Genomic DNA, 6,000 nt, shown 5'->3' with positions numbered 1-6,000 from the left:
ATTGCATTAATTCATGAAGAACAGCAGAGCTCCACACCTTAATCTATGGGGTGTAGAAACTCCACCATAGAAAATACATAAGTGAAAGGTCTAGGCATGGCCGTGAGGCTAGCCTCCAAATGTGTACAATGGTCTATGATAGAATAATATGGTCGAAGACGTAAAATAAATTTCTAAAAGTAGTTTTTATACTAGACTAGCTACTAGGGTTTACAGAAAATAAGTAACTAAGTGCAGATAGTGCAGAAATCCACTTCTGGGGCCCACTTGGTGTGTGCTTGGGCTGAGCATTGAAGCTTTTTCATGCTTAGACTGTTCCTGGAGTTAAACACCAGCTTTGGTGCCAGTTTGGGTGTTTTACGCCAGAATTTTTAGGCTGACATTGAATGCCAGTTTGAGCCATCAAATCTCAGACAAAGTATAAACTATTATATATTGCTGGAAAGCCCAGGATGTCTACTTTCCAACGCAATTGAGAGCATGCCAATTGGGCTTTTTTAGCTCCAGAAAATTTACTTCGAGTGCAGGGAGGTCAGAATCCAACAGCATCTGCAGTCCTTTTTCAGCCTCTGAATCAGATTTTTGCTCAGGTCCCTCAATTTCAGCCAGAAAATACCTGAAATCACAGAAAAATACACAAAATCATAGTAAAGTCCATAAATGTGATTTTTTCATAAAAACTAATAAAAATATAATAAAAATTAACTAAAACATACTAAAAACTATGTAAAAACAATGCCAAAAAGGGTATAAATTATCCGCTCATCATACGCGCAAGTAGGTTTGTGCGAAAGGCACAATGCTAGTGCAACGTTCGTACAACTCTCAGGTTTTTGGCTCGAGGTGGAATTTCTCAATCCACCCGTACGCGTACATGGCGAGTGCGCGCGGGTAGGCGAAAATGCTTGATGCATGCGTACGCGCGCAGTGTGCATACGCGCGGATGGTGCTCTATTTCTTCAAAATTTTTCTATGTTTTTGCACCAATCCAAGTATTCCAAACCTCCAAACAGCTACCAAAACACCATAAAACCTTATTTAACATACTAAACTACCAATTAGACTCAACAAACTCAACAAAACATGAAATTAAGCCAATTCTATTAGTATGTACAAAAGAGAAAAAAATAAAAAGAATTTACCATGGTGGGGTGTCTCCCACCTAGCACTTTTGTTTATTGTCCTTAAGTTGGACTTATGGGGATCTCCTCATCAAGGTGGCTTGTGCTTAAAGCTATCCTTGAACATCCACCAATGCTTGAGTCTCCAATAAGCTCCATTCTTCAAAGTCAATAACTTCAAGTCTTGATGGAGTTTCTCACAAGCTATGAGCTCCCAAAGGTGATCCTCATGTATTCCCGGATCCCATATCTTGTTTTCACACCCATCCTTGAATTGATCATCATTAATCCATCCGGGTGGCAAGTAGGGTGAATTCTCAATAAAGTGACCAACAATCCTCCTAGACCCATCTAGTTGAGCACTACTCCAACCTTTATATCTCATGTTTGATGCATCAACCATAATGAGCCTTGATTTTCAACGCCAACCACAAAACCTTTTTCGCTTACGCTTCATCCCACAAAGTTTCCTAAGTTGGCCATTGATAAACCCCAATTTGTGGTTTATCTTGTACTTAATTTGGGAGATTTTATCACCTTTTCCCACATGTATTCAATGGAATAGCATGGTTTTGTAATTCTCCCTAGATTTGTGCTTAAGTATGAAAACATGCTTTTTAGGCCTTAAAATAGCTAAATTTAACTCACTTTAATTCCATTCGATGCCTTGACATGTTTGTTGAGTGATTTTAGGTTCATAAGGCAAGTATTGAATGGAAGAAGTGAGGAGAAAAGCATGCAAAGTGGGAGAACTCATGAAGAAATGAAGGAACCGTAAAGCTATCAAGCCTGACCTCTTCGCACTCAATCGACCATAACTTGAGCTACAGAGGTTCAAATGAGGCGGTTCTAGTTGAGTTGGAAAGCTAACATTCGGGGCTTCAAAATGATATAAAATTTGCCATAGTTTCCTGATGTCTAGGGATGCGCATGCACACTGTATGCGTGCGCACCGATGGAGCAGCGTGGGTACACTTTGGGCAACTCGTTGGGGGCGATTTCTAGCTCATTTTGGGTCCAATCCAACTCATTTCTGATGCTATTGAACCCAAGGATTGAAGGGAGAATGAAACAAGTAGTCATAGTTTATTTTTCATCATGTTTTAGGGTATAATTCTAGAGAGAGAATATCTCCCTTCTCTCTAGAATTTAGGGTAGTTTAGGTTAATCTCTCTCAATTTTCTCTTTCAATTCTTGTTTTGATTTAGTTTTTCCTTCTAATTTCTTGTTATTACATCTTTGTTCTCCTAGTTTTACTTGTTAATTTCTCATTTTGCTCTCTTTTATGTGTATGAACTATTGTTGAATTTTGATTTCTTTGAATGCAATCTTATGTTTCTAAGTCTCTTTTATGTTATCTCCATTGTTATTGTTGATTTCTTGTTGATGATAGTTATGGATCTTGTTAATTTTTACATTTGGTGATGTTTACTTTTCTTGCACTCTAGGTATTTGTTAAAATGCTTCCACTAGTTTTTTAGTAGTTTTCTTGACTCTTGGCCTAGGCTAAGGAAATTGAGTGACCTTGAGTCATTGGGTCTCATTGAATTGGTGATTTGAGAACCCTTGGTGGTCAATTTGATATCCATTGACACTAACCCACTACTACTCTAATTAGTAGATAGGTTGGGACTTATGGGTTGATGTTGATCAAGCCATTTGATATACTTCAAGTATAGAAGTAAACTTAATGAACTTGGTTCCTCATAATTATCAATATATGGTTTGTAGACAAGGATGGTGATCTCAATTACCTATGTCTAGCCAAGAGTTCTTTTCATTTCTTTTATTAACTCTTGTTATTTTACATTTCTTGTTCCTTATTACAAAAATCCCAAAACATTCCTTCATAGCCAATAATAAAGCATTTCATTGCAATTCTTTGTGAGACGACCCGGAGTTTAAATACTTCGGTTAATTCTTATTTGGGGTTTGTTATTTGTGACAACCAAATTTAATTTGATTTGAGAATTGAGTATTAGTTTGGACTATACTAACAACGGAATTATTTTGTGGAATTCCGAACCGGTATAAATTCATGTATCAGCCATCCGTTTCAAGCAAACCATATTCAAGTGGGATAATAAAGCTAATAGAAATGAATTTCACCCACTCAAATGAAGGAGTAGATGGCAACCTAGGCAAAGGCGATTCCAAAGATCTTGACAAAGCGTATTCAATTTCCATCCTCCTTTTTCTAAGGACTTCCACCTATTCACAAGATTCTTCAAATGTAATCCTTTGTTCAACAATTCTATCTAAGCCCTTTCCCTTACTCAAATCATAAATGGGAGGGTGAGAAAATTTTACTTCCATAACGCTTTCAAATCCAACGGGAGAAGGTTCTTCATGCTCAAAGGATTCTTCACCACTAAGCTTTGATGTTTGGTCTTCATCACCAAGGGGACTCAATTCTTGCTCTATCCCATCCAAGTCTTCATATGGAATATGCCTTGGAAGTTGTGCACATTCTTCCTTAGCGTCGAATTCAATCTTCTTGGAGGGATTTCCTTCAACTTTATGTTCCCAAGGAGGTTCCGCATCTCCTAAGTCTTCAACCATCTCTTCCTCTTCTTCAACAATTGTAGCTTCCTCCAATTGTTCCAATATAAAGTAACTTCTCTCATTCTCCACCAATCTCTCCTTTATGTTATGCTCTTCATTTGATTCTCCATATGTGGCCATGGGAGTTTCTTGAGTATTTAAGCATTGGGATGCTAACCGGCTTACCACCTCGTCCAAGGCGGCCGTGAATTGTTGCACATCCCTTTTCATCTCCTCTTGTCCTTGAACAAGAACATCAAGGATGTCATCCATTGGAGGTTAGGGTGGATGGAAGGGTTCATCAATTTGGGGGAAGGATTCATAGTAGGAAGGTGGTTCTTCTTGGTAAAGTTATGGTGGTTCAATATTTTTTCACTTTTTCCACTTGTTGCACAACGCGCTCCATGGTTGCTTGAAGTTGATCCAATGTTTCCTTGAGACAATCCCTTGACTCTTGTTCCTCTTGGATAATATGATTGGGATCATACGGCTCTTGGATCGATGGACATGAGTATTCTTCATGGGAGGTTGATAAACCACTATTTTATGGTTTATCTTGTACTCAATTGAGTGGTTTTTTATTAACTCTTTACCCACTTATTCATACTATTTGCATGGTTTTATGTTTCCTTCCTAATTATGTGCTTTGATTGAAAACATGCTTTTTTGATCTTATATTTGCTTATTATTAATCCTCTCTTATTACCATTAGATGCCTTGATATGTGTGTTAAGTGTTTTCAGATATTATAAGGCAGGAATGGCTTGGAGGATGGGAAGAAAGCATGCAAAAGTGGAAGGAATGCAAGAAGTTGGAGAAATTGCTAAGCTGTCCAGCCTGACCTCTCTGCAATCAAACGGCTATAACTTTAGCTACAGAGATCCAAACGACGCGGTTCTAGTTGCGTTGAAAAGCTAACGTCTGGGGCTTCGATTTGATATATAATATGCTATAGTTCCCCTGACGCTAGGCGACGCGACCGCGTGATCCATGCGGCCGCGTCGCAGTGATGGAAATCCAGCGTGGCAAAATTTGCAACCAGCGAATTCTGGGCTATTTCTGACCCAGTTTGCGGCCCAGAAAATACAGATTAGAGGCTCAAATAATTCACAATTTTAGGAGTAGATGTAGTTTTTAGAGAGAGAGGTTCTCTCCTCTCTCTTAGGATTAGGATTTAGGATTTCTCTTAGTTTTAGGAGTGACTCTCAATCCCAGGTTCAATGTTCTTTTATTGCTTTTCTCAATTTTGTTTATGACTCTCTATGTTTAGATTGATTTTCTATTTAATATATTTCTTGAGGTATTTCAGACTTATGATTGCTCCTTTTTATTATATAAATAATTTGGATTTTTCTCTTTTGGCTTTAGTTGAGACATTGGTAACTCTTGAGTTATCAAACTCATTGTTGATTGAAAATTGGAATTAATTTGTCCACTTAACTTACCTTTATAGTTAGAGGTTAATAAGGTGGGGGAAGAATCCAATTCTCATCACAATTGATAAGGATAACTAGGATAGGACCTCCAGTTCTCCATACCTTGCCAAGAGTTTATTTTATAGTTATTTATTTTGTTTTTATTATCATTCAGCATACTGCTTCCTTACTTCCAAAACCCCCAATTTACAATCTTCATAACCAATAATAAGAACATACTTCCCTGCAATTCCTTGAGAAGATGACGCGAGGTTCGAATACTCAGTTATCAATTTCAAAGGGGTTTGTTACTTGTAACAACCAAAAACGTTTGTGCGAAGGGATTTTTGTCGGTTTAGAGACTATATCTACAACGCGACTGTTTTTATGACATTCTTTACTGACAAAAATCCCAATGTCAGAGGTTGTTGTGGAAAGTAGTATTCATCTTGTGGTTGAAATTTTTCACACATTGGAGGTGGTTCATCTTGGTAATAATATGGAAGGAGTGGTTCTTGAAAGTGTTGATGTTGGAAGGGTGGTTCAATATTTGGCTCATATGGTTGTTGGGATGGTGGGTATGGATTAGGGTCATATGAAGGTGGTTGGTAAGAAGGGGCTTGTGAGTATGGTTGAGAGTTATGTTGAGGATGTGGCTCATAGGCATATGGTGGTGGTTCTTGAAAGTCACAAGGGGATTCACCATAGCCATTGGATTGATATGCATCATAGAATGACTCTTGTTCATAGTGCATTGGTGGAGGTTGTTGCCATGAAGATTAATCAGATGCATATGGCTCCTCTCACCTTTGATTATCCCATCCTTGATACACATTCTCATTGTAGCTCCAATTACCTACAACATAGTGAGAACCAAACTCATAGCCAAAGTGAGAATTCATAGTGAAAAGTGAAAATAA

This window comes from Arachis hypogaea, chromosome 17 (assembly GCF_003086295.3).
Source record: "Arachis hypogaea cultivar Tifrunner chromosome 17, arahy.Tifrunner.gnm2.J5K5, whole genome shotgun sequence".
Lineage (NCBI taxonomy): Eukaryota > Viridiplantae > Streptophyta > Magnoliopsida > Fabales > Fabaceae > Arachis > Arachis hypogaea.
This window is presented reverse-complemented; position numbering follows the sequence as displayed.